The sequence below is a fragment of the Plutella xylostella genome, chromosome 13, assembly GCF_932276165.1.
Source record: "Plutella xylostella chromosome 13, ilPluXylo3.1, whole genome shotgun sequence".
Classification (NCBI taxonomy): Eukaryota; Metazoa; Arthropoda; class Insecta; order Lepidoptera; family Plutellidae; genus Plutella; species Plutella xylostella.
The window spans coordinates 10,948,495-10,958,344 of record NC_063993.1 but is presented as its reverse complement, the minus strand read 5'-3'; the positions used below and the strand labels follow the sequence as shown (position 1 = coordinate 10,958,344).

At 37.6% G+C, this 9,850-nt stretch overlaps 1 long non-coding RNA gene across 1 annotated transcript; it reads right to left on the bottom strand.

Annotated features, from left to right (window-relative positions):
• On the bottom strand, positions 1 to 1,459 carry LOC125489399. Its single transcript, XR_007266955.1, has 2 exons — positions 747 to 1,459; positions 1 to 487 (listed from the first exon to the last, which is right to left on the bottom strand). It is a non-coding gene; the product is annotated as an uncharacterized LOC125489399 (long non-coding RNA).
• Between the last annotated feature and the right edge of the window lie 8,391 nt (positions 1,460 to 9,850).

Genomic DNA, 9,850 nt, shown 5'->3' with positions numbered 1-9,850 from the left:
AAGTACACAAGGTATTGCAAGGAAATTATATAAGAGTGGAGAAACCAAGGTTCCACCGCTGCGTTTCACGCCACAGGGGTAGAAGGATGGTATTAACCACAGAGAAACTTCTATATTACTTCAATGGGATAGCAGTTTAACGTTAAGGCCCCGTAACCGAAGGACGTTGATAGCCTAGCGCCTACAAAAGGTTCAAAGTGCAATTTAGATACTACTGCCCGTTCTATCGGGGCTCCCTATGAAGAAAAAATAATAAAATAAAGGTTTTAACCCGCTAGAGTCCACCCGGGTTCTGCCTTTGCAATCCTACATTCAGCAGCGGCGTTAGAAGGCTGATGCCGCTGAAGATTAATGGAAATCCTAAGGAAATTCCTCAGTATCCGCTCAACAAACATACAACGGCCAACCTGGACGGCTGGACGGGGCCAGGACAGGAGCTCCGGACGGCTCGTGGCTCGCTGACGGCTCTGGTCACCAACGACACCTTCTGGAATCGCGAGAAACAGCCCAAGGCTGTTTCTCGCGATTCCAGGATGGGTCGGTAAGGACAGCGAAGGCCTAGCTAACATGTCTCAAGTGACGTGTCTTGAATGGCCCCTGGGTATTTCTAACCTAAAACCTACGGTCAATCACTAATCAAACAATTATGGGAAGGTTAGAGCTTGTCTCAAAGGCGGTAGCTTTGCTGTTTAAACGTGACACTTGCAAAATAACCTAATCGACACGTGGAAGGTCATGGCGCTTACCTTGGGGTTGGGTCAGGTGACACGCGTCGGGCAATCGTACGCTTCACCGGGCAGGATTGAAATTGCTGTAAAAGAAATACGCGGGGTTAGACGTTGCTACGTGTAGAAATAAAGACAAGGCAGATGGCTTTCGAAATCCAAAGTCATCGGAAATCGAATAACAACGAAATGCTAGTTTACTCACTCGGCAATTCAGGTTAGGTACACATGGTGTGATGCTGCGTGGGTGTCTGTGGTACGTATCTGGTAACTGCAAAGAAACAACTTAGTCAGAATCTATCTCGTAGACCAATCAGATAACCTGAACCCACGATCGAAATACTCACCAGGAAATATGAAGCAAGGAACTCGGTACCAATACGGCCTGCGCCACGCGGGCGGGAAGAAAAAAACAACCACACACCACTCGAGACGTTCTGACAGAGAATGGTTTGCCTCCTTGCCAGTTCCGAAAAAAGCCGTCACCGGGGATGTCAGCTCATCGTCACAAAACTACTCTGTGGCTAGTCAGCACGATCATTGTTCTGAGCGTCATGTCGCCACTGACCACTGTCCGATGACGATCTGGCACGAGTTTTCTCAAAGGACCACAGACAACAACTGAAAATCTATCCTGTGTGTCGAATTTGACAGCTGATACTTGACAAGACTAACAAAGTAAACAAACAGAATGTAAACAATAAACGAAATGTTAAGTTACAAAAATAATGGTGTTACACTTACTGAGCAAAAATTTAAGAATTATGTTAAAGCTTCATTATGTAGTAAAGCTTACTATAGTATAAATGATTATTTAAACGACAAAAACGCGTGGTCTTGTCCACCTCAGCTAAGGCTATTGAAAAAATGAAATGGATATAGGTACTTAAGTAAAATTGTAGGTACTAGATATAAGTAAAAATTGTAATAGATTATAAGGAAAAAGTTGAAAAGATGCTCGAGGAGTTTCTTTCGCCATTTCTTTCCTTCTTAATGACGGGGCCTTTGTGAAATGGTGGTAGATGACTATCGACAAATAATTGTAAAATTTTACGTCGATTAAACCATTTGAATTTGAATTTGAATTCCACCCTTGTCTATTCTACTGGAAAAGAAGGCAATACTCATTCACATAGCTCTTTTGGGTGACACCTTTGTAAGTACATTTTTTTAGAATAATAAGTGTATGGTTTCTTTTAAGACATAATATACAATTTCAACTTGCTGCACTTACTAAAGTGCAGCTTTTAAAAAACAATAAATAATAGTGATATGTAAAAGTTTTAACTACTTTTTAAAGTATTATACATATATTTTCATGAACTTAATGGCTACATGAAATGTTTAATTAAAACACTAAAAAACAACAATAAGTACTTTATATTAGGTACGCAATTGTGGTGTTAAATTCAAAACACACTGTAGCATAATGTTGCATACCATTTGTTGTCGGTGAAACTGTGGTAACACTTGCGTTATATTCGTAGTGGGACCTTTATATTACACCCTAGACCTTTGAGAGTGTGAATGCGGCTTTATGGCTTGCAGGACATTGGTGGCGAATTAAATTTAGAACATAGGTAACCGATGCACGTTGTCAGTAGAAAAAATATACCTATTGAGCAAATAATAGGCAAGGCGAAAGATTTTGAAATCCTCTTCCGTAATGCAGATAACCATCTATTGTTTACAACAAAACCTTTATTTCGGTAATAAACTTAAGATTTTGGAAATTTAAAGCCATTTTTATAATCATTTTTAAATACTGCGCGAAAACAGCTCGCCGTGTCATGGCGTCGTGTGTGACGTCACACTTACGTACGTCAAATTTGTTTACAACAGCAAAGTAAACAAACACTGCGTATTTTTTGTGTTAAAAATGAATTCTAAAGTTTATAAGTGGTGTGCAGTGCCTCAGTGCAAAAATACATCAATAACAACACCCAACAAGGTGTTTGTACATGTCCCATACAAGAAAATAATAAGAGATAAATGGTTAAAGCTTGCACGGCGAAACAAACTTCTACGAAACAAACTTCTTAGGCGAAATAAACTTCTACGAGTTTAAAACGATTTTGATTGCTACTTAGTCATATTTATATCTAGTGTTAAAGATAACGTAGCTAGTCACGTAGCCCGCAGAGCCGACGACCGCTGGAGTACAAAGGTTCTGGAGTGGAGACCCCGTGTCGGCACACGGCGTGTTGGTCGCCCCCCAACCCGTTGGTCTGATGATCTGCGGAAGGTAGCGGGAAGCCGCTGGATGCAGATGGCGGGTGACCGTTTGGGGTGGCGATCGTTAGGAGAGGCCTATGTCTAACAGTGGACTACAGAAGGCTGACAGAGAGAGAGAGAGAGTTAAAGATGAATACTAATAAAATAAACTTACAAAGAGGTTTTCACGTTTCTAAATTCGGAAGAGCAAAATTCTTTATTTGTTGCAAGGAACTCGCCCAACATCAATAAATCGATCCTGGGCAAATTTGCACTGTTTGCCTTAACAAAACCTGGTTTCATTGTTAAAGATAGATTCGTGTTATAAAGTCGATAAATCACAAAAACAAATTTATATATCAATCGTAACGCGCAATCACTATGTAAGGTAATCAAAACACAGTGAAGCGTACATAAGTATGACGTCATGCGCTGTGATTGGCGTTTCAGTCAAAATGGCCGATTGCAGTATTTTACTCTTTTATTTTATTGAAAATCTTATTAATCTCAATTTTTTAAATAAAACTAAATCAGTTTTTTAAATCCTTTGAATGTGTATTTTCCTCTAAAGTCATTAAATCTTTGATAATGTAATACTGTCGACACGCCTATTGTGGCCTTCAGAGACGTTTATGTTTATGCATAAACGTCTTTGTAAAACGTAAATTGGCAATTACTACGTCGGGCTTCATAATTTAATTTTTTAATAATTAATAGGTATGTATAATATTTTCTCATACTATTATGTATACAAAACTGTGCAACAACAGTTATTAATAGTATACCTACACCGCTAAATTTAAACTTTACAGCTCCAAGTCAATGCAAATGGTTCCTGCCACCATTTTTAATTGCCCCAACATGACCCCAGTAAAAATCGATACAAAAGGCGATCGGTAACAGGAATTTTGCGTACAACTTACATACATACATACATACATGCCTACAGTATGTACATACCTTCGATTTCAAAACACGCACCTCCCGTGTCCTGAGCTCATGAATATGGCTGCCTAATTAAAATAACTAACTTATGCTAATACTATGCAAATATGTGAAAAGAAAATAAATCTCTAAAAATATCGTTTATAAATGTTTTCAATGTAAAAAAAGTTGGATTATAACAGCTGGCTTAAAAAGGGGCTACTGTATCTGACTTACATACATTGTGGCTACATTCAAACTCACGTTAAACCCCATTTTCAAACTAGCTGTTACACTTATTGGAATTAGTTTTCTGGTGACAAGTGACTAAGTTAAAGTGTTATTGTCTTATCAGCTTGTTAAAACCATCATATTACCGAACTTGTATAAAACAAAAATAGAACTACCAGATTCAGGTTAATTTAAATTTATTGAAGTCGTTTGCTTTCACGGCATAATTGTGTAACATAGCAAAATTTTCTTAAAACCTAAGGGCTCTACCCTTCTTCTTCTTCTGGTGCCGTCTCCTATCGAAGGTTGGCAATCATCCTGCTGATTTCCGTCGTACAGGGCTCTACCCAGTACTAGGTATATATAGAACAACGGTAACCGATGTCTCTTTCAGTTTACCCTGCGATTTTGTGTTTCTTTTTAAATTGTAACAATGAGTATTCAATCAAACCCAGCCATCACTCTATCCATCCCCTCACATGTTAACCATACACCGATGTATACGTATTCATAAAAGCAATTTTTGATGCACAACAACTAAATAACAAAGCGCTGGTTTAGCGACAAACGAGTGGCCGGCGCGGCGCTGCCATAAATACAGCGCCATCTGTCGGCGATCGGCAAAAACTCGCGAACCGGTGTGCCGGCGCCGAAGCGCACCAGTGTAGATGCGGCTTTAATAATAATAAAATAAAAAACAATAATATATAATAATACGAGTATAATCTTTATTTGCACTCCAAAAAGAAAAACACAATAGTTAATTTAACTTAATTTACAAAATGTACTAATGGCGGTCTTATTGCTAAGTGCGATCTCTTCAAGACAACCTTTGGATGGACGGAAAGAAGACGTTGGATAGGGCTATTATTTTACATCTAATTTCTTTATCATAATTAGGTACCTAAATTGGACGGAAAATAGAAGGTAAGAGCTAGACCCAGGAAAAGTTATGTAGAGTTGTAGCTGAACCAATTGAACAAAACAAAGGGTGTCGTGTCGTACCAAAAAATATAAGGACTAGTATTTTCTGTGTTAAAAAGTGATGTCAGCTTTCTTGCTATATTTCTTAAAAATTGATTCCATTGCATTTCATTATGGCTTTAACGTGTGCACGGAATTTCGTGTTACCCACTTAAATTTCAAAACCACAAAAAAATATAATACCTTATCCAAACCCTCCTACTCCATGGTTTTGTACGTACTTGCCGCTACCATTTCAGCCCATCGCTTCCTATATGGCAACAGAATTACCATATCCACCCAACAACTGCTTATTCTATTTCCAACACTGGACACAACATCGCCTTTTACCGCGAATGGTAAAGAGTTTTTTTTTTAACTTGCAGTTGGTTTTTAATGCCTGACGAAAAAGAGGGGTGTTATTAGTTTAAAGTGTCTGTGTATATGTATATGGTAGCATAGTTCCCAAATGGCTGACCTGATGTTAGATTTTTTTGGGTCATAGGACTCATAGGTAATGTTCCCGAGTGTTCTTAGTCAGATTTTATCAAAATCGGCTTAGCAGTTCAAAATTTATGCGACTTTTTGTGTTGAATTTCGAGGGTTTTTAACTTTTTTAAGGTTATTATTACTTGACTATTAGTAAAAAATTTCAGCTATACAAAAATACAGCCCTACGGCTGTAGGCAACGTATAAATTTATTTCTTTTTAATACTTAATATTGTTATTTACTATTTCATAGATGGATTAATAGCCAAAGCTAGTAAAGTATCTCAGCATATCGAGTCAGCTACCGACGTGACATATTTAAGTAAAAAAAAAATATTAACCTAATCTTAAAAATCTTGATCTTAGTTTAAATTTCTTACCCTGCATAACTCGTACCCCCACTGTATCTAACTTGTAATGAAACTGTCCTCCACATAACTTGAGTTGTAATAACACGAGGAATCTTCTTAAGTGAACCAGTTTATCTAACAATGTGTCGTAAACTTGTAATAAACATACGGAAATGACGCGCCGGCTTTTTAATGTGTTTTTTAATTAATCATTTTGGTTCATCTTACATAAAGACGACATTGTAGTTGTCGGGTCTACTTATTTGAATACTTAACTTAAATGGTTTAGGGAAAAAAATCCTAATACTTCCTAACTAATATTATAAATGCGAAAGTAACTGTGTCTGTCTGTCTGTCTGTTACACTCTTACGCCAAAACTACTGAACTGATTTGAATAAAATTTGGCATATATATGGCTAGACCCTGAGAAAGAATATAGGCTACTTCTTATCCCGGAATTCCCACGAGAAAACTTTTTAAGGCGAAGCGAAGCTCGCGGAAATAGCTAGTAAATAATAAATATGAGGGGTACATGTCACACACGGCCCTTCGAAGATAGATCCCAAGCTAGGCGGAAACTGTGATATTAAAATCGAACAGCTGATATTTAGCTTTACAGATACATTATATAGATAGATACATTATATACTAAGAACCAAGAGCCGAGTAAGTACAAATAACTGATGTTAAAAATGTACTTCAATGTTGCAGAAGAAGTCATTAAGTTATCCTTTCTTTCCCGTTTAGAAGTCATTTGGTGCTATTTTCAATGAAAACTTTTTCGTTGATCGCGTATGTAACTGGTTAAGTGCCAATTTCTCCATAGTCGGTTGGAGCATAACCAAGTATTAGTCGTTGAATTTTGACACATCTGTCAAGAATTTTATATGGAGATGACGTATAATTGATGAACCAATCCCTGTCGGTTAGATAACCGACTATAGAGAAATTGGCACTTAATCTTATCTCGTTCAAACTGAATGAATCTCCCATATTGTCATGAAAACAAAATCCCATTTTACAAACGCACTTAAAACATACCGCCTGTGATTTTATCGCGGTTTTTACGATAAAAAGTAAATCAATCAATATCGAGAGGCTTATTAACCGCTGGGACTTTAACGAACTAATTTCCTCCACCTCGTTATGAAGCAGTAAATCATATCGGTGCAGGGGGTCACTCTATACTCACGAAAAACTAACTAACGAGTCCTGTCGTACGTTTAATACAACGAGATAGAGTCGTGGCTCGCGCAGAAACGCTCGGAAACTAAATTTTTGGTCACATAGAGTGACCCCTCAGTTACCGTGTTTTTGTGTGGGGCAATCGCGTGCCAGTAATACCAACACAAATATTATATTTCTTATAAATGGTTATGTAAAATTAAATTCAGGCATAAGTAATTTCTTTAAACACGATCGCATTTCAAGGGTTTGTGTGTGTTTTTGGAACTGTAGTACTTAGGTAGGTAGGTAGGTATTATATGCAATTAACAAAAAGTTTAAGTAGGTCAGTATATATACGGTATATAAGATACTTTGAGGCAAATAAATCCTTTATAAAGTATCCAGATATAGATAAAAAAAGACCTTAAGTTTTCAGCACAAAAACCAAGCATGTCACATTTAAACCCGTGCAACCATGTCGCATTCACTTTCCAATAACAGCGTTCACAATATAAGCTATTATCCTGTCGCTTGTAACAAGAAACAGTCCCACAGAAGTATGGCGTCGCGTGTCGCCCGAGTTCATCCATCAAGTAGATAAAACAAGCGAATACTTCACCCTGCGCCGGCTGGGGAAGCGAATTTCATTACCGATGGTGGGCTTAAGGTCACAGCTCATTCGAACTTAACGTAAACGGTTCGATCCCTTTACCTTACGTTTATCCTTTAAAGTAAGCGTCCACCTTTCGGCATCGCATTCATTATTCTTTGTATAGAAATTCACACAATTAGGTAGGTACGGTGGCCTGCGCCTAAAAGTATACAGGCGGAGTTTTTAAAATAGCGATCCCTGATGATGAAGGGACCAGCTACATCTGTTATAAATCCGGGGACGTGTTGTGTGTGATGTGTGTAGCAGTGGTGTTTATGTGGATGTGCTTGAGCAGCATGTGAGCTTGAGATCGCTATTTTAAAAACTCCGCCTGTATACGTTTAGGCGCAGGCCACCGTACATTTTGGTCGTGCGATACCGATAGTGGTGGACGCTTACATTAACCTAACGAACGTTAAAAAACCCCGACATTCAGCGATTAATGTCGCATAACATTTGAACGGCCAAGCCGATTTTGATAAAATATAGCTAACAGCACTAGAGTTTCGATGATTTTCTATGACCCGATAAAAAACCCTCTTTTTGGGACGGGATTAAAACTTTAAGGCATATCAGAATGGGAAGGCTTAAATTCAAGGAATTTAAGGTCAATGATAATGAAGAAGGCCTTTGGTTAATAGCTTTCTGTCTCCCTCTGCTTTATGTATAAATGGACACGGACAGTCATGAAGTTCGGTTAGTTAACCGGTAGACATACAGACTATCCAGCGTGTGCATATTAGCATAAAATCTAGAAATTGTTTCCAACTTCACCCGGACTAGAATAGCTATCGGGATGTTGTGTTAATTTATTCTAGACTTTTCCACGATAGCGGCGAGGCCGAAGTTTTTCTAGACCTAGGTATTTATGCTTCGCGCTGCCCGATTCTTCATCCATCATCTAGATAATTAAGTTCTTGTATTATCAGATGGTAGGTATTTATGTAGATATACCTATACGAGACCTACGTATATACCCATGTACTTAATAGAAACGTTTTTTTTGACACTATTTATGAAATGATAAGATTTTGCTGAACATTAACAAACACTGGCCACCTTACACTAATTATCATTCCATTGAAAATTGCTGATTTTTAAATAAACTTAAAGTAGGTAGGAACGTAACGTACCTTGGGACGCTTGTACCTCGGGACATTGATTGTATTTTAAAAACCGGCTAAATAAACACATTAAAATTCTACCCTAGGCATAGTATTTTACTCGCTTAGCAAAACTAGTGAGTCTCGTGATCATACCAGCATCGAGTGTGTGGTGAAGACAATATGAAGTTTTTTGGAGTCAAAAGTAGCTTTTGTATAGTTTTTTTGTGTTGCTTTATCTCATTGAGGCATGCTCAAAATAAAGACATGGATGTAACGTATAACTTTTCAGTTATTTAATTTTATGACATGGCAATTATCTGAAAGATTCCTATTAATTAAAAATAAAGATATTTAAATTTTGGTTAAATAATGCTTTTTTGTACCTTGGGACACGATTAAATTTGTACCTTGGGACACTGTTTCCTATGGCTTTGTACTATGTAAAATGCAAACATCTAAATAACACCTTATGTCTCTGTTCTTATTAGTGCCAGAGTGAAACTAGACAGAAGAGAGATGCAGTAAATCAATAAGAACAGAGATATAAGGCGTTATTTAGAAGTTTGCATTTTCCATAGTACAAAGCTATAGGAAACAGTGTCCCAAGGTACAAACGTGTAACGTACCTTGGGTCAAAACAAGCATTTTTACTTTTATCTTAATTTAATAAAATCTGGCCACACTAAAGCTTTAGCACAAATACTTGTGATAATAGATTATATATCCTACCGAATAAAGAGAATTTCACATTAATATCTTAGTTGTACGCTGCGATAGCTTCATTCAAAGTTGGGGTAGTCGAAAATGTCCCTAGGTACGTTACGTTACCCTAATCATAAAATTTCATAACTACTTTAGAAAAATCTTCACACACAAAAAGCAACCAATATTTAAATTTTAATAGCACCGACTTCTTAAACTTGCAAGATAAGGCTAGAAGGCTGAAATAAAATTTTCAGTCGCTGAAATTTACGGGAACTACGCGCCTTGGCTTAGGGCGGGCGGCAGTAAGGCTTTAACCGTTGAG